The 20,264-nt window shown below is 32.2% G+C and overlaps 1 protein-coding gene across 3 annotated transcripts in view; it reads left to right on the plus strand.

The window, feature by feature from the left end:
• Positions 1-20,264, plus strand: part of LOC122505928 (homeobox protein homothorax) — a 501,951-nt gene that overhangs the window by 313,753 nt on the left and 167,934 nt on the right. The gene's annotated exons all lie outside the window — the stretch shown is intronic.

A 20,264-nucleotide genomic window follows, 5' to 3' on the forward strand; every position in this document is an offset into this window, starting at 1 on the left:
GGTAATCATATTGCTGCTCAGTTAATGCTATTATCGCCGCATTTGAGGGGCTGAGGCGAGGTGACCGACCCCCTTACAAAACTCTCTCTGCGTGTACTAAAAGCGCTCGAATTGGATATGACGTGGGTATATACTGCGGGTTCTTGCCTCTAATGCATGTGTACTAGTTACGTGGGAACTGCGTTCGATCGATTCCACTTCAAGTCCACTGCATCCGATAGCTTCGATTTCACTAGAAAACATCATATTTTCTATTCCACTCCATTTAAATTCATGTTTAATGACAAAAATCTCTTAAACTAAGCCCAGTTATGGAAACCGTTTAATAACTTTATAAAAACTTAATTCTGAAGAAATCAATTTTCATTGGCCACTTTTCTTTTGAAATTAGAATTTACATTTTTTAGATTCCCATATGAATCAGAGAATGTTATTTAGGGTCGAGGGAATTGGTTTTGCTGTCGCGGAGGAATGTCTATCCTGTCGAAGTATTCCAAATCGTGCCAAGAAATCCGTCGTGAAGCGCCAATAGTCGTCCCCTTGCGGACGAGGGCTCGCGCGCTAATCCCAGTTCGTCTCGAATTGACAGTGGAGAGAGAAACTAGAGGGGTAAAGACGAAGGCAGATAGATAGATGGAGAGGGAGAATAGAGGTCTGACCGCATCTTCAAGCCGCTTCGGACAGCCAGATATAAATTAAATTAATTTGATGGAGGCGGAATTCTATTCTAGCGCATATTTGCCCTACCTCTACCATGTCGTATTTACCGACACACCGGTTTGATTAAATTTTGTTCCTGCTGTACGGATTTCACATTACACATACGTTCATATTATGCGCTAGCATTTATTTTAATTACATGACAAATGCAATTTTTCCACGCATTAGAAATTCTGTATTCTTTTTAAATCTTCAATTACAGAAAATCACTGATTATAACAATCCCTCCCATGACGGGGGACAAATTAATTTTGAGAAGAACTCTAAAGACAATGTTCGTTTAGAGTACGTGTCCCGGACGTCTGAAGTCTGTAGAATCGTCATTTCGAAAGCCAGCTTCCAACATCCCTCGCAATTCGTCTACCCAACCGACCAACCCTGAGCGTCTCTACCGAAGTTTAATTAGACGGAAGGGAAGCATACATCATGGTCGACTCTGTGCCAACCAGCCACTTTCCTCGACCTTCTCATAAAGTTATCATTGATATTCTCCACGTATTCTTTTCATGATATTAACATAATAATAATGTTAAACACACTTTTTTTCTAATGATTTTCAGTAATTGAAATTCCAATTCCTAAAAGTGACTAATTATTATTATGTTTTAGCTTGATAAAAAGAAAAACATAAAATTTACGTTCAGACTGTGTATATTGTAAAAAAGTGCAAATTCATTTCTGTGCAATAACAATTATCCAGCTGGCTAGAGTTCTTGGCAAGTAATAAACTAAACCTGGGAGGAGAGAAGAAAGATTGAAGATGGAGTCGACATATATAATCCATTTTAATTTACTCAGGAGATATATCCGTCTAGCTTGCAGTTTCCGCCGACTTGCTTCAGACTCTTTCTTCTCTTCTTTCCTTTTTTCCATTTTCTATCTCTCGAATTCAAGACACCACATCGTAGTCTTCTTGTATCAATTGAATCCTTCTACGAAATTACATTTGCTAGCTATATACTTTATGCTACTTTCGTATTACCATCTATCGAATGTGCAGATAAAACTGTTTTATGAACAGACAAAAATTAAATTTGAATTTTGGCTCAAAAAGTTTGATTTCAAATTGATTTTCAATTACTAAATATGAAAAATGTCAACTAAAAAAATATCTGGAAAAATCTGGTATTTTTGAGAATATTCACGTTCCCGTATAGATTTGGGAAAAGTAGTTGAGAATCTCTGTTGATCATGACCGCAACACTGAAACAGTCCTGGTACGGATATCTTAAACAATTTGCATAGGCAATCATAGTGGCAGTTTTTTCGATCATAAAGGGGCTTCCTCAGTATACCGTCGCTCTTGAAACAGTGCGGAGAACGTTTTATGTCGCCATAACCATAGCGCGGCATGGCCCACTTAGATCTGCTATCTCACCATCAACGGGAAGAAGAATCGACTGACATATATTGTCCTTGCGGAATACTTTTCTCGATAAACGAAATCCACATTTACGGAAAGAGTTTGTCGACCTTGAATCATCAAGGTCGTGTGCATTGGTAGGACAGTTTTATCTGTTGCCAGTGGCCGACATAAAGAAAATATTAAAGAAGAAAAACAGTTCAAACATGTCTGAACGACAATTCTTATTCTACTGGCACTTTGCCCCGGAAGGCGACACGACACGCCCGTTGTCACCCTATCGGCTCTAAAGGACGTTGAGGAGACGTTTGCATACATCGACCGGCACTTTTCCGCACGAACAAATTCTCGAGGGCAACTGCCATCGTTCGGAAAAGTCAATGGCTGCACTTCTTTCTTTCAGTAGACTTTTTTTACAGTTCTCGTATTCTTTGAGACTGGAAATTTTATTCCAATGGGATAATTTATAAAAATGCTTGATTTTCATATATTTGAGGAGAGAATTATTCTTTTCTTGGTCAGGTCAATTAACTCATAAGCAAACATTGAAATTAATTTGAGGATTTTTTCTAAAAGACAATATCAATGAAGGGGAAAAGTACTATTTGTTCTGTGGTCAAAGGCAGAAACTCTGTTTCTTTCATTTTTTGTCCGACAAGGAAACGCTTCAGAGGTGATGGAGGGGTCAAGCCAGACGACGTAATTTCCTCTCCTGGGGCTCGCTAGCCGGCTCGAAGCGGCATTTCTCTGTTCTCTCACTCTTGTTCGTCCCTTTTCTCTTCGTCGACAACCTCGAACTTCCAACCTTCAACCTCTGCTAGTCGCCCCTGGGCACGGGAACCCATCACACACACACAACACTGGCGCCGCCTCGCGCTCACATTTGAATATAATACGCTTGGCCCCATACACTGTTCTTTCTCACTCATTTGCTCATCCTCCATTCGCTCTTTCGCTTCTGGCTAGCCAAGAACGAAGACCCGAGCGAACTGTAATTATGTTGATGCGCGTCTCATTGTGCGCAAACCACTGAATGGCCGAAAAACCTCCTACGCTTACAAAATGAAGTCACCCATTTTTGTTTCAACACATTTTTTTTATCTTCAGCTTTAAGAGAAAAGTACTCTTTTCAACCTTAACCTGACATTTTTTTTCTCTTATCTAGTTCACTGGAAAAAAATTACTTTTTCCAAGACCCTTTTAGTCCGGAAAATTTATAGCTGGAATAAGAAAAAAAAGAATGATTCGAGAAAGTCGTCAATAGTGTTCTTCGCGATTGAAAACGAGGGTAGACAATTGCAAAAAGTACACCACTATCTAACGACACCGCTTCTTGAAATTATCCTGGTACCCCTATCTTTTCGCGAACGAGAAGCGCGAGCCTCGGATTAGACTGTCGCCCTCGCGAGACAGCTTAAGCTCCCATTTTTGCGAAATTTATCGCCTTTAATCCCTCAACCCTGCGGCAATGGCCGTTACCCTGTATCCTTCTCTCGCCTCTTCTTTTACTTGCTTGTCGATATGATAAAAAGAAAAAGAACCAACGTCAAGTTTTCATCGCCCAATGCAATTTTCACCATTTTTTTAATCGGAATTTTTCCAACCAGAAGCCTTCTTTTTTTTGTCAGAATTTATTTTTTTGGAATAAGTCTCTTCAAAGGGATTTTTTTGAAGCTTTCACTTTTTCTTGCTCATCGCCGCCCCGTCACTCACCCACTATTCATTTTCCCTTCTCGTTGAATAATCCTCGCTGGATTTAAAACATTCGTATCTTGAATATGCATTCGCAGCTTTAAATCGCGACCTGTTTAACTGGGTTTGCTGGAGGGGAGGAAAAGGCGAAGAGATCAGTCGAGTATTAACTTGGCTACTCTTTATCCTTACTGGTCCTCCACTTGTCATTTAGATATAAGCCCATGTGTGCCCCCCGAGATATTGACTTTAATTTCCTACTACGCGCAATGCCAAACCCTTCCATTTATTTCGAAAAATATTATTGAAAATCACTTCTTCAACGTGGCATTAATTAACTTTTTAATGCTTAAAGTTTAATAATTTATCTGGTGCTGTGTTTGCAGTATCATATCACAAAGCAGTGAACCCGACGTATCGATTGCATCATCGTTACTCCATCTCGGCCTGTTTGGTCACAGGTTCGAGTCACCCCTGCAAAATAAAGCGTGGAAGCTTGGTCCCTCCAAGTTGGTGCCACTTCACCAACCTTGATGTATCCCATGGTGCCATTACCAAATCTCCCAGCGACCACTGTGAAAGTGCTTAATGTATTGTGAATAATATAATCCGCGAGTCACTCCTGCCTTCCCCTCTGTGTTACATGTTACGAATGTGAGGCGCATCAAGTATTGATGCCACTTGGTTGACTGTCCAAAATACTTAAAAGGTGACTGTATACCGCAATTTACCAACAGCCTGAGTATTGAAACTGATGCACCACTGACGTCAAAATTCATGGGTGGCATTCAATTTTCAGATACTGTACAATAATACAAATATATTATTGCTTTGCGCACTCTCTTTCACACACTGAAATGTGGAGCATTGACATCTCCCTCCTTTGTATCCCTACAGATGTCTACTAAGAATTTAGAGCCTTACGAGAAATCGCGACAACGCACCTTTAATGGGTTTGATGTTCGCGGAATGATCATCAACGTCGCGGTTGACTCTTAAGGACTAATAGCCGCCTAGTGGTCTTGGATCTTTTTGATCCCGATCTCTATTTACGAATAGTAACAAGAAAATAATTCAGTTTCTTTTGCCTTCATGTTTCCGACAAGTGTGATTTTAAGTCCATTTTCTCCTTGGAAGGTATGTTCGAAAATTCTTGAAGAAATATGTTTTGCGCTCAGTAATGCTGTAAGTCAGAGTAATTGAAAAATATATATTTCGTTTCTTTTAAATCAATTCTTTTAAGCAATAAAATTATCCTGTAAAAAATAGAAGGAGGAGAAATAATTTCTAGTCCCTCCGAGATGGAAATATCTGAAAACATGACGCCAGCAACTTAAAGCTGTCCACGAATGCAAATTCATGCCGCCCTCTGATCCCCTATTTCAGCACTAGACTCTATATCAATGAGGTGCTATACGACTGTGTTAGCATGCACTTCCTATTTCCTATGTTGCTTTTGCATACGATTCCAAGGGGTCGACCTGTTTACTAATGAAGCAATTCTCCACTGTTCCTTTCAGAAGGGTTTAACCTTCTTTTTTTCATTGAACTTGCAATATACTTTCTGCATAAAGTAAAAATTATCCGCTGCTTTCGAAGCAGATTTTAAGAATTAATCCCAAAGTAGAAACGTAACATTAAACGACCCTTTACGAACTGAGAATCGATACATGTGCGTTGGATGAGATGATCAAAGACAAATATAATTTATTAATGTATAGGTTGCGTAGTGGCAGGATTACTTGACCGTCGAATCTCCGGTGAGCATTTAATAGTCTCCTGAGGGTTAGGATTCCCAGTAAACAGTGATACCACCTTCGAGAAAGCATTCTCACACAAACACACAACTCCGATCGATCGCCGGAGGCGAGACTAAAACACGGATCAGTTTGCTGAATAAATATTTTATGCTCGTCCTGTTAAATGTTTGAAATCGAGTGTCATCCCTCGGGTCATGGCTTTCTAAACCGTTATTTATATTTCACGCAACTGTCCGACATCTTATTTTATATTAAACTTGGGATTGAAATTATTTCTTTAGCTTTTTTGGATATTGCTATGTACTTTCAAAAAAATATCATTTTTGTTTTGAATTTTATTTATCATTGAACTCAAAATTATCTTTGTACAATTCTCATTTTGATAAGCAGTACAAATATCTCGTTCTTTTTGAAATGTTCAAATATAGCTTTCAGTAGACCGTATAATGTTTGGACTTATCAAAACTATAGAAGAGTGTATACTTTATATGGCTACTGTGAAGGCAAGTGAACTGATAATGAGAAAATTATAAATACTGCAAATCTTCGAGGAAAGAAAAGAACGAGCTCATGAATATTTCTTCAAATAATTAAACCATTATTCAATAAACTTCATATTGATATTTTTTAAATTACAGAAACAATCAATCAGACGGAAAATCGTAAAAGTATTTAACAAATCTAGCATTATTAAAATTATCGTACGATATTCAAATTGAAAGAAAACTGGAATTAAAATAGCTTTTAGTTATTATTAACTGAATCCAGCATTGCAAATAGACATATAATCGCTTGTAGCGTCATAATTGGTATACCTTGCTTTGGTCTGCATACTATCATTTGCTTATGGGTCAGGAAATTAAAAAATCGTCATTCATTAAATTTATCTGCTTTAAAGCGTCCATAACAAGTCCAACTGCTATAGAAAGCAGCAGCTTATGACGATTGTTTTTAAATATAAAATTCCTTTTACGATAGTAAATACTTTGGACTATGTAATTAGACTCACTTAAACATAACAGAAAACTTTGGTGCAAATTTAAAATAACGTGATTGCACGCGTAGAAACAGTTGGTTAACTTACCGTTCAATAATAGTTTAATAAACATGTAAAATTAATCAGTAAAAAGTTAATTTATCATTGAACAAACATTCGAATTCAAATTTAAAGAGTTGATATAATGAATCTTTAATAAATATTATGCCCTACTACTGTTTTAGCATAGTTTGTTATAATAAACCAAATTGATTCAGGAAATATTAATTAATTTAAAATACGCATATTAGATCAAGTATAATTGAGGATACACCTACAATTAATTAAAAATCTATAGTAATAATAGATTAGTAAAAGACACGTATACGCTACGTACACTGATGTATGAACATAAATTATGAAATTGTCGACATCTGTGACTCGCCGAGCGAAAGCCGCGCCGTATGCTCACGATGTCATTAGTTTTTTCCGAGCATCGTGCCCTCCTCCTCCTCCTCTTTTCTTTTTCTTCGCTTGCTCGTCCTGGATGACTTACGAGAGAAAAGAGGTGGAAGAGTTTAAGAGCATAAGTGGCGTGAGTGCGATTTTTGCGGTACTTACCGCCCGTCAGTTAGGTACATGGTCGTGATTGGTCGGCTAACGAAGCGAGAAGGCGAACATACCTTGCCGATTCGACACGCGTGTCGCATCTTCGATAGTATAGTGTTCGGATATCGGATCATGTGGCCGCTCTCAATCGCCATTACCGACGATTAGAGGCGATCCTCGTCACGCTGTCGGGAATACCTCGCCTCTGGCTTCCTTATACCATTAACTTTTGCGATAAATTTCTTTTTCCATATATTTTAACTTTTTTCCAAATGTAATTCTCAACTTTGCTTCTGAACCCGTCTGTTACCACTTCGTGGAATACATTAATATAATACTATCATCACTCCTTTCTCCTTATGATATTGTTTCACCTTTTTCAAATGACCAACAAATTGCAATGACATGATCTGAAATTGTATTCGATATTTAGATATTCGGTAAAAAGAAATTTGTGGATTAGTGTCTACTCATAGCGTAGACACTAATCCACAAATTTCTTTTTACGGTTAAGGTGGGAAGGACTTGAGAATTCCATTTTGGTCTCGTACAGTTGCAGTCGCAGTCGCCAAAAGCGGTTCATGTCCTTGAGAAACGATACTCGGGTGACTTGGTTCACTTCAGTGTTGGCAGACCAACCCAAAAGACACTTGAATTGCGAAAAGAGAGCATCCCCCAGCCCTGTATCTCCCTTGCTCCATTGCTTTTCCCTTTCAGGCTCTTTCACGAAGAAGACCCGACTATCCTTTAATTCAGGCTGACAGGTGAACCCCGACTCTCCTCCCCGCAGCTATCCCTCGGGGTAAGATAGATCCGTTCCCGGGATTTCCTACGGGATCCACCGGATCTTATATCACGAGCGACCATCTCTATATAAGCAATCCCACCCACTATGAAAACCTCCCAGTGCACCGAGTGCGAATGTAATGGACGTCCGACCTTCTTCTTCTTACTTTACCGCATTCTCGGAAAAAAAGACACTCAAAAATAAAAGTTCTTTTTTTTTATTGTCAATTATAATATAGGGCCCCAAGTTGGACAATTCGATTAGAATTTTTAAATAGCAGCACTTTGTTATTGTTAGTACAGACCAAATTTTTAAAGGCACATTTGAATGAAAAAGGCCGTTTGTTTTTATTCTTCATGATAAAATAACAAAAATTTGCGAAAATATCTCAAGCCAAATAGAATTTTTGAAAATTTTCTCTCCATAAGCAGATGTGCACTCTTTTTGTTATTGAAAAAGGGTTCCTATTTTTATACACGTATGTAATGCTTATATTTCGTTTTTCTGATGTGAAGATTCTTCTGGCGAATATTTGTTTTTATTCTTTTCTTTTCCAACCACCAACAACGCCGCGAGGCGGCAGAATTCGCAAAAAAGAAATAGCCCTAACCTTGTTAAACGGGTTTGACGCGCAAATCGGAATGTAGATGGCGTTGTCGAAGGGCGCCAATGGTTAGTTTTCGGAGATCCTCAAGGCGTTGATGAGTTTGTGACGATCCTTAAATGTTTTCTATGGCAATGCTTTTATTCTCACAACGAACGTGACTGGAATGTCGCTGGGTCCTATCACTGCACCACAGTGTTGTAAAAAATTAAGTCTTTTTTGTTTTACATCTCTCGTAGATTAAATATTTAACACACAACTATAAATTTCAACATTGGTTTTTTTCAATACTTGCATTAATGAACTGAGCCTAGAAGATGATTTTTAGTTAATAATATTTAAGGCTGTTGAAGCCTTAAATATTATTAACTAAAAATCATCTTCTAGGCTCAGTGATATTTAAAAAAATGCACAGAAATCTGAACTTTTTGCAAAAATACTTTAAAAACTCTTTACGAATATGCCATTAAGTCGTTGCATTTTTAAGAGGAATAATCGTGGATGTCATTTCACTAAAGTTACTGGCAACTTTTTTCAGAATATATCCCATTCGGGAGAGAAAGTACTCGTATTGCTGCGTAACTATGCAAGTAAGTACTATGTCTCGCGCCTTTAAAAACCTCGTAAAAAGTATTCATTGATGTAGGGGCGTTACGAGTTCAAGACTACCATTTTCAGACCACCCCATTCGATAGATATAGATAGACATTCATAGCTCAATGTTTTTTCCCTGTGAAGGCACATCAGTTCTTTCATTTAAACTTGAATAACACATGTCAAACAACATATCTGATCCTACTTTTTTTGATCAAGCAATAACTCTAATTAGATTTTTCTACCTACTTTTAATCATAACGATTAATTGAAATTAAAAAAGTATCAATGACGGCAAGACCACACTGACAAAACATCAGTTGAAATTCAGATAGAGTATGCAAGACAACAGCAATGTGAATGAACAAAATTTTTACAAACAAAGTATTTATATTGAATTTCCTCAGAATTTTTCAATGAAAAGAATTTATATTTTTGCTCCTTGCAACAAAATATTAATGGAATTTTTTAAAAGTAGATGTCAGTTTATAACAAATTTATTGAATAAAAGACATAAATTTTAAGGGAATAGCAGGTCAGAGAGGATTTTTTTGGCAAGTTTTGATTTTTAACGATAAATTCGTATTGAAAATCTAAAAATTTAATAACTTTACCGACTTAACAAATTAAATTGAGTATTAATAATGACTTTTCTCTCATTCAAATTTGGAGAACAGTCGACTTGAAGCTTTGCAGTAACTGCCAACGCAATGTTTAAAGAATATCTAATACAGGGTTGCCACAAGTCAGGGAAATCAGGGAAATTAGAATTGGTCAGGGAAATCAGGGAAAAGTCAGGGATTTTTATTAAAAGTACTAAAAAAAATTTAATTTTTAGAATTTATAAAAAAATTCTGAATTTTGGTGTCTTCACCTTCAATTTTTTATATTTCTGACAATAATTTATTTTTAAATAACTTTATTCTTCAAGAACTATCAATTTAATCAATAATTTTACTTAAAAATTTTCAAAATTAATTGGATTTCAAAAGAGTTGCGTTTAAAATCTGCATAAATAGATGAACTTCAAAGGCTTCAATATAAAATTTTAGAAAATTTCCATTTTTAATGAATTTTAATAGAAATTTTAAGAACAACTGATTACAGAAATTCAATTATTTTCAAAAGTTATATGCTTCTTCGCACATATTATCAATTATGTTCAAAAATTTATAAAAATTCTCGTCCAAATTTCAAATATTTTTATAAATAATAAAATTCCTCTCCAAAATTCAATTATTTTCAAAAAATTTAATAAAATTCTTGGCAAAATTTCAATTATTTTCAAAAATTTCCCTCATTTCAATTATTTTTAATATCTACTATTTTAATAAAATTTTTCAAAAGAATTCAATTATTTAAACGAAATTTTAATAAAAATTACACAGGAGTTCAATTACTTGCCAATTTTTTATAAATTTCCTCGCACCAATTCAATTATTTTAAATTTTTTAATGAAGTTTCTCGAAAGAATTCAAATATATTCAGAGAATTGAACAAAATAGTTCTGAGAAATTCAATTATTTCGAAAAATTTAAATAAAATTCTGTTAGAAATTCCATTATTTAAAAAAATTTTTACAAAATTCTTTACAAGATTTAGTTAATAAAATTGCAATTTTAATAAAATTTTCCTATTCAATTCAATTATTTTCAATACAATTCTTCTTGAGAATTCAATTATTTTCACAAATAGCACATTTTTTATGGGAATTCAATTATTTGAAAAAAATTTGAATAAAATTCTTCGCAAGAAATCAATTATTTTCATAAATAATAAAATTTTTCTCGAAAATTCAATTATTTTAAAACATATTGATAAAATGCTTTATAAATTTAAAAAATTATAATAAAATTGATCGTAGAATACAATTATTTTTGTAAAATATAACATTCTTCCTGGGGGTTTATGATTATTCTTAAAATTTTTTTAAAATTCGCCAAAAGAATTCAATTATTTTCGCAAAAAATAAAATTTTTCGAAACAATTCAATTCTTTAAGAAATTTTAATAAAATTCTTTCTAAGAATTCAATTTCTTTCAAAAATAAAACTTTTCACTGGAATTTAATTATTTTAAAAAAAAATTTGATAATATTCTTCGTCAGATTTCAATTATTTTCAATTTTTTAATCAAATTTCTTGATGGAATTTAATTATTTTCAAAATGTTTTTAAAAATTCTGTGAAATTCAATTATTTTAAAAGAATTTGATTAAAATTCTTCACAAGAAATTAATTAATATCATCATGAATAATAACATTTTTCTCCGGAATTCAATTATTTTTACAAATATAATTCTTCAGAAGAATTCAATTCTTTAAAATTTTTTTAAATAAAATTAGTTGCAAGAATTAAATTATTTTTATAAATAACAAAACTTATCGCAGAATTTCAATTATTTTTTATACAATTTTAAATAAACTGTTAGAAAATTGCATTTATTCTTAATATTTTTTTAAAATTCGACGAAAGAATTCAATTATTAAAAATTTTTTTTGTAAATTTCTTTATAAAAATTCAATGTTAAGAAATACCTATTTAATTAATTAATAAATTACACTGTGCGACAATTTTTTTTCTCGTCTGGCTCTAGTGCAAAATGATAGTATAAGTACACAGTAATTTAACCCTCCAAGGGTTTTTAAAACAGCTCAAATTTATTTTTTATAAGCTTTTGAACTTATACTCATTTTTGTGAAATTTTCTTAAAATTTTCAATCTTTAGCAATATAAATAGAAATATCAATGAAGTAATGAGTTAAATATAAATATTAAATAAATTGTAAATAAAAATGTGTATGTATAGTACTTATTTGCTTTATAGTGATTATAAAAGCTATTTTAATGAACTTTTCTGTATTTTTTTCAACAATTTTTTTCAATTTTTTTCAACCATAATGTAAATAAATAATCATATTTTAATTGTTTAATAACTTTTCCAATCAAAAAATGTTCAAAACAATTTTCTTCAACAATCTATTTTTAAAATTATATATCACAGAAGACTCAAGATTTTTCAAAAATATCAAAAATTGTAACATGAATTTTTAAATTTCATCTAAAAATATAAAATGAATTAAGTTTGCAAAATCCTTTTGGGGTTTCATTATTGCATACGTCAACTTTAATTTAGGGCTACATTCATTTTGGGAAAGAAACAATAAACCGAAAATTGTTGCACAGTGTTATTTATCTTTGTATTGAAATAATTGAATTCTCAAAAATTTTCAAATAAAAATTGATTGCAAAAATGAATTTCTCTTAAAGTTTCAAATTATATTTGAATATTAAATGCATCATAGCGTGAATTTTTAGAAATAAGTGAATTTTGAAAAGGGTTCAAGTTAAAATCTTTGAAAATTTGAATTTATAGTTAAAATATTCTTATGCTGTAAAATAATGCTTTTATCAATCTGTCATTTTAAATTTATTATAAAATGTGAAGAAATCGATTGCTCCGGAGTCGAAGACTCGGAGTGATCGATTTCTTCATGTTTTATAACAATTTTTTATAAGTTGTTAAATTTCAGTAGGTTTGCATTTGAAAATCTTAATTCCTACGGAAAAATAATAATGATTTAGTATTTATTTGAAAAAGATGTTGTTTACAAATAATTTTAATCATTTTTAGAGTGAATAACTATATTCTTCCATGTCAGGGAAAAATTCAAAATTTTGTCTGGAAATCAGAGAAAAACAAAATTAAATTTTTGTGGCTGTATTACAATTAGGTATTATAACCTGAAATGATGAAATTGTTAAATAATAATCAAGCAACTTTTCAAGTTTTTCAATTGATTTCATTATTCCAAAGCTACTTAAACGCTGATGCTGTAAATATAGAAAGAAGGAGGGAAGAAAGGAAGAAAAGGAAAGGAAGGAAAGAAAGAAAGAAAAGTATAGCAGTTCTGTATGCTTAAGACCGAAGTTTTGCGAGAAAGGAAACAGAGAGATGTGAGAGAGGGAGGATGTGGTGATGGGGTGGGAACGCGAGGATGCGTGGGTGGGGGTGCGGAGATTTATGACAGGCGTTAAGCAGTAATGAAATTGCTCGTTGCTCGTTTCTCGGGGGGTGAGAGCCGAGAGGAACTCGGGATCGGAGAACGAGAGTGGGATTCTATAGGGTGAGAGACTCGTTTTGGTAGGGGTGGGTACCGTATAACGTGTATGTACCAACAGTCACGTGGCGCAATTACCTTTACCAGCTGTGCGCCGCGGCATCCTCTCTCTCAAGATTTTAATTCGTCCTACAGCCCTGTACACGCCATTATCTCCGCTCGTAAAGATGCGAGATGTAGGTGGTTATCGCAGCCCAAGGTACGTTAAATGAGAACAGAGTTTATTATTTATGCGTTGCTTTAAGAGAAATAAAATTTAGCTAGGACAAATTTCATTTGAGAGGCTATTTCATAAAGTTCAGATGGCTAGGGTTTTGAAAAACAAAGTTAAGCGCAAAGAGATTCGTATAGCAACCTACGTATATTCGTAGCAACCTACACTTAGGTTGCTTGCCCTGAAGCATAATTTTTAGCGGCCAATTAACTTTTTCTAGAAAGAATAATTTTTTTGCACTTGGGGAAATCGAATTTCAGTGTGAGAAGAGACGTTGAATTTGGCTGGAAACGTTTTGGAGTCGACCACCCTCCGGATATCAAGAATTGTTATGAGGGCAAGAAAACGTGCCCGAGAAAGAAAAAATTCGCCGACTCAAACGAAATATGCGAACGGTACATATCCACATCCGACCACAAGCTTCCATTTCCTGTACTATAGTGTGGGGTAGACTAGGCTACTATATTTCCGGAACATTTATCCCAGTTTATTCCAAGTTTGGCAAAGTAGTCTCGTCATGCGACATAGGTTCAGTCCATTTCTGTCATACTTAAATTCAGGTCGATAAGATATATCTCACGATTTTCTCCCCTTTTCTATCCATTATATTTTTGAAGAAGAAAAAAATCTATTTTCAAATCGCAGCAATTGCAATATGTATCGTTCAATTTCCTTAATTAGTTTTTGAAGCCAAAATTACAAAGTGTTATAATTGCCATAGAAAGGGAAATCGGTGAGTGACTATATGTTATATGTGAAACCGTTCAATGCAATCATAGTGCGCCAAGTTTGTGACGGTCATGGCAAAGGGCCAATCAAATTCCGGTAGATGACGTGGAATAAATATGGTCGAGACCATTTGCAGGACACCATTTGACCTGAATCCATTTCCACTATAGTGACAGCTACAAATAATGTTTAAAATTAACATTTCAATAGTTTCCTTACTTGCCGTGTTTTAAATGGCAAAATATATTTAATAAGTATATTCTCAATTTCAGTCTGTAAATTAATGAAAGTTGTGCAATTGATAAAGTGAGAATCGGCATTATTCAGAGGATAAGTTATGGAATTACAAAAGGCTTTTATCGTCCTGACAATGAGAGTCGGATGACTCTTGATGAAAATAAGTGACGTTAAGGTCCTTTAACGGGCGTATAACGCGTTAATCCATTATTCTGACGTATCGCTACCCTTGCGATTTTAAAGCGCTTAACGTGTGACGCCTTCCCGCTTTAATTCTCTTTTTTCCGGTTTCTTTTTTTTACGAGCTCTTCTTCTTCCCCGACCAAGAAAACCGCCGGGGACCGTCGTCCTTTTCGAATCCTTACGTTCGTTAATTAAAAGCCGACCCTGAGCAGAAAAGACGAGAGGATTTGATCCTGCTGAGTACATCGTGTCGTTTTTCTCTTTATTTCAGAGCTAGTTAACTCCGTTAACACGCACCTTATTTAACGAAAGTGCTTTAATCATAACCAGATTTTTGAGCATCATCATTTTATCAGTGTTTTCATTCTGAATTTTTTTACTTACAGGGTTACCACGAAAACTTAATTTTGTGTTTCCCTGACTTTTCTCTAATTTCAAGAAAAAATTTTCACTTATTCCCTGACCCTGAAGAATATACCGATGTAGTCCAAAAATTATTAGATACTTAAAGAAATGTTCTATTACATTTATTTACAAATTTCTTCAAAAGTTAAATTATTCGAAAACATCAATAACATCTTTTTTAAATAAATACTTAATCATTATTATTTTTCCACAAAAATTAAGATTTTTAAATCCAAACATTCTAAAATTAAACAACTTATAAAAAATTGTTATAAAATGACAGAGTGATAAAATCATTATTTTATTTTATAAGAATATTGCAACTATAAATTCAAATTTTCAAAGATTTTAATTTGAACCCCTTTCAAAATTCACATATTTATAAAAATTCACGCAATGATGCTTTTAATATTTAACTATAACTTAAAATTTTAAGTGAAATTCATTTTTAATCAATTTTTATTAGAAAATTTTTAGAGAATTCTGTCATTTAAATATAAAGATAAATAATTTATTAAATAACTGAATATTTCTTAAAATTGAATTTTTATAAAGAAATTTACAAAAAAATTTTAAAATAATTGAATTCTTTCGTCGAATTTTAAAAAAATTTTAAGAATAAATGCAATTTTCTATCAGTTTATTTAAAATTGGATTAAAAATAATTGAAATTCTGCGATAAGTTTTGTTATTTATAAAAATAATTTAATTCTTGCAACGAATTTTATTAAAAAATGTTTAAAGAATTGAATTTCTGTTAAGAATTTTATTTGTGAAAATAATTGAATTCCGAAGAAAAATATTATTATTTATGATATTAATTAATTTCTTGTGAAGAATTATAATCAAATTTTTTTAAATAATTGAATTTCACAGAATTTTTTAAAACATTCTGAAAATAATTAAATTTCATCAAGAAATTTGATTTTAAAAAATTCAAAATAATTGAAGTCTAGCGAAGAATATTATCAAATTTTTTTTTTTAAATAATTAAATTCCTGTGAAAAGTTTTAATCTTGAAAGAAATTGAATTGTTAGAAAGAATTTTATTAAAATTTTTTAAATAATTGAATTGCTCCGAAGAATTTTATTTTTTACGAAAATAATTGAATTCTTTTGGCGAATTTAAAAAAAAATTAAGAATAAATGCAATTTTCTGTCATTTTATTTAAAATTGTATAAAAAATAATTGAAATTCTGTCATAAGTTTTGTTAGTCATAAAAGTAATTTAATTCAACGAATTTTATTCACTTGCAACGAATTTTATTAAAAATTTTTTAAAATATTTAATTCCTGTAAAGAATTTTATTTGTAAAAATAATAATTGAATTCCCGAGAAAAATATTATTATTTATAAAAATAATTGATATTTGAAGAGAATTTTTATAAATTTTTTAACATAATTGAATTTCTCAGAATTTTTTAAAACTTTTTTTGAAATAATTAAATTCCATTGAGAAATTTCATTAAAAAATTGAAAATAATTGTATTCTATGATCAATTTTATTATAATTTTTCAAATTTTTTAAGCATTTTATCAAAATTTTTTTAAATAATTGAATTCTGGAAGAAAAATTTTATTGTTTATGAAAATAATAGATTTCTTGCGAAGATTTTAATTCAAAACTTTTTCAAATAATTGAATTCCCATAAAAAAAATGTATTATTTGTAAAAATAATTGAATTTTTAAGAAGAATTGTATTGAAAATAATTGAATTGACTAGGGAAATTTTATTAAAATTACAATTTTGTTTACTAAATCTTGTAAAGAATTTTGTCAAAAATTTTTTAAATAATAGAATTTTTAAAAGAATTTTATTTAAATTTTTCGAAATAATTGAATTTCTCAGAACTTTTTTTTTCAATTCTCTGAATATATTTGAATTCTTTCGATAAACTTCATTAAAAAAATTAAAAATAATTGAATTGGCTCGAAGAAATTTATATAAAATTGCGAAGTAATTGAATTCCAGTGAAATTTTTATTAAAATTTTGTTTAAATAATTCAATTCTTTTGGAAATTTTTATTAAAATAGTAGATATTAAAAATAATTGAAATGAGGGAAATTTTTGAAAATAATTGAAATTTTGTCAAGAATTTTATTATAATTTTTTGAAAATAATTGAATTTCGGAGAAGAATTTTATTATTTATAAAAATAATTGAAATTTTGACGAGAATTTTTATAAATTTTTGAACATAATTGAATTTATGCGATGAAGTATATCACTTTTAAAGATAATTGAATTTCTGTAATCAGTTGTTGTTCTTAAAATTTCTATTTAAATTTATTAAAAATTGAAATTTTCTATAATTTCATATTGAAGCCTTTGAAGTTCATCTATTTATGCAGATTTTAAACAGAACTCTTTTGAAATCCTATCAATTTTGAAATTTTTAAGTAAAATTGTTTATTAAATAATATATAAGTATTAATTTTATGATAGTTCTTGAAGAATTAAGTTATTTAAAAAGAAATTATTGTCGAAAATAGAAAAAATTGAAGGTTTTGTATTTATTTATTTATTTACCATTATAAACGGGACATGCCCTTTCGTACAAAAGTACTTAAAAGAATAAAATTACAATAGTATAAAAGTTTTTTATAACTAACATCTAGGCTGGCTCTACAAGTCTACATTATTAAAATTCTTTTTAATTTCATAGTTTATGAGACAAACAGAAAAGACAAAAATTCAGAATTTTCTTATAAATTCTACAAATTAAATTTTTTCCAGCACTTTTAATAAAAATCCCTGACTTGTGGCAACACTGTACTTTCTTTAAGTCGCAAAAAATTCGACTACAAAGATAAATATCATCAATAAGAAAGGTGTACCTAGAAGAAGATTGTCGAGGTGCTAACGTAAAAGTCAGTGACAATTCTACATGCCTTCTATTTTGGAATGAATCATGCGGTCACAGGAGCTTTCGGTTGTCCGATGGCTTTGGGGTTGATGAAACGATCTCGAAGCAGTGGATACTTCTGTCAAGAAAACTTTTAGAACGAGGATGATGCAAAACCCTCATTCCTTAACGAGATGAAGATCCTACAGTTTATTTATATATATATACACACACAGCGACAATAAAAATTTGAGAATCTCTTATTAGAGCTGAAACGTATAGATAATATCTACAATAAGAATGTATCCAGATCTTTTTGAGAAATGAAATTCTTCTTTTAGAGACATGTATTATTTTGTGATGCTAACAGATGGCAAGTCTGATGGAGCGTTGACGGGGTTACGAATCCACTCGTTACCGGTTCCCAAGTCGTCCGAGAGTCAAGATAAAAATCGGAGATTTCTGTCGTACACGCAAACAAGAGTCTCTCTCGAACAGTGTTTTTTCTTCTCTTTTATTTTTCTTTTTTTTCCCTATCACATTTCTCTGTCCCGATCCTTCTCCGGTTCCAGCGCGCGAGAGATCTGAGCTCGTAGGGAAGAGAGGGTTCCTGATATTTATAGCACATCGATCGGGTTAGGATATCTCCTTGACGATGTCGGACCAGCATCCTCGCACCTTTTCTTTTTCTTTCGAGATATACGTCCTTTCACGATTTACCGATCCCTCGACTCGTTTAGGAACGCTCTCTGCACGCTGACATAAAGAGCTGCGCATTGCTTTTTCGTGACCATATATTTCAGGTTATTCCTGCACTTGGAAACATCAACGTTTCAATCCTCTTTCATGTCCCAAAAACTTCTTACTCCTTACACCTGTTCTCACAATTTAGGTACTAATTGTTCTCTAATTCTGTTTTCTCTACAAAAATCCATTATACTTTTGAGGTAACACTTTTTTCAATTATTTCTTCCATTTTATCATTACTATATATAAATAAAGGAACTTTCTAGTTTAAGTTACAGCATCTTCTACGCTTTTCTTAGTATGTCCAATTTTCAAAGGCTCATTGATACAGAGAAACCATTAAATTTCTTTTTATTTTTCTGAAAATGGATGGAAGCAAAACTTTATTCCCGTAATCGGCGTTACTTGGAAGCAAATAAATTATTGTTGTCGAGCCTGGGACATAAACGTCAAATATTGTTGTTCATGGGTCTGATCTACCTTTAGTCTGTAAGGTAGATCAGCGCCTTGAAACTAACATTCACCACATATCTAACTAGGAAATCTATCTCTATAAGAATCTCGATTCAATCGCTTTCCAAATAATCGTCATTCTTTTCTTGGGTTGAGTATAAAAGGCGATTGTTTGTTTTGAATCCTGAGGAGAAATAAATTCTTCGTCTTTATTGAAGCTGCTAAGAGAATAAGTGACAAATTATGTCTAGAAAATTTTCACAAAAACAATTTTTTTTTTTCTGAAAAAACAAAATAAGTGATAGATGAAAATATTGACTAATTAAAAAAGGAATTTTAACATATATATACTGACACTGAAAAAAAGACGCGTCAAGATATAGACTTGATCTCTTCCCAGAATTGACCGGTCCCGAATATAGCTGATTCTGAAGCTTCAACCAAAATAATAGGATACCATTATACATCAGAAAATATATTCGAATTCTTATTTATTCATGGGATACCCCTCATTCCCCTGTGACTCTTGGTAACTTCTGCGCTCGATTTCTCTTCTGCCTCTGTTGCTTCTTCCTTCTTTTTTTTCTCTTCTTTTGTCCAGTCTATCCTTCTTCTTGAATTGTTTTCTTTTATCTCGTCTGCTCTCTTTTCTATAAATCTTCCAGGCGTCTCGTAATTGTCGCCGATTCACCTTGCGAGGAAGATTCGATAGAAAGGGGGAGGGGGAGTGATGCCAATGTGAACGACAAGTACTTTTCGAAATCTACCATCGATCTTTGTGCCCCGTGCCTGTCAATGCGACGCGACGTTCTCGTCGTCGGCGATCCAGATAATATATATGTAGACAGTTCTGTCCATCGATTCGAAATCAACCTTATCGATGCTCCGCCTGTCTTTACTCTGTGAAATCTGGAAGAATAAGGATTTTAAATCTCCAGATATCTTACTCTACTATTCAAACACTGAAAATTATTTCCTCTAAAGTGGGATAAAAAGGGTTAATCATATTTCAATTAATGAGCTATTCTTTGAAAAGAAGAGTATATTTTGTTTGAGCCTTATTTTTAGGACAATATACAGGGTTGAAACAACTCAGGGAATTCAGGGAAAAGTCAGGGAAAATAGAATTGGTCAGGGAAATCAGGAGAAAGTCAGGGATTTTTATTAAAAGTACTGGAAAAAATTTAATTTTTAGAATTTATAAGAAAATTCTGAATTTTGGT

The sequence above is a fragment of the Leptopilina heterotoma genome, unplaced genomic scaffold (assembly GCF_015476425.1).
Source record: "Leptopilina heterotoma isolate Lh14 unplaced genomic scaffold, ASM1547642v1 Lhet_38, whole genome shotgun sequence".
Taxonomy (NCBI): domain Eukaryota; kingdom Metazoa; phylum Arthropoda; class Insecta; order Hymenoptera; family Figitidae; genus Leptopilina; species Leptopilina heterotoma.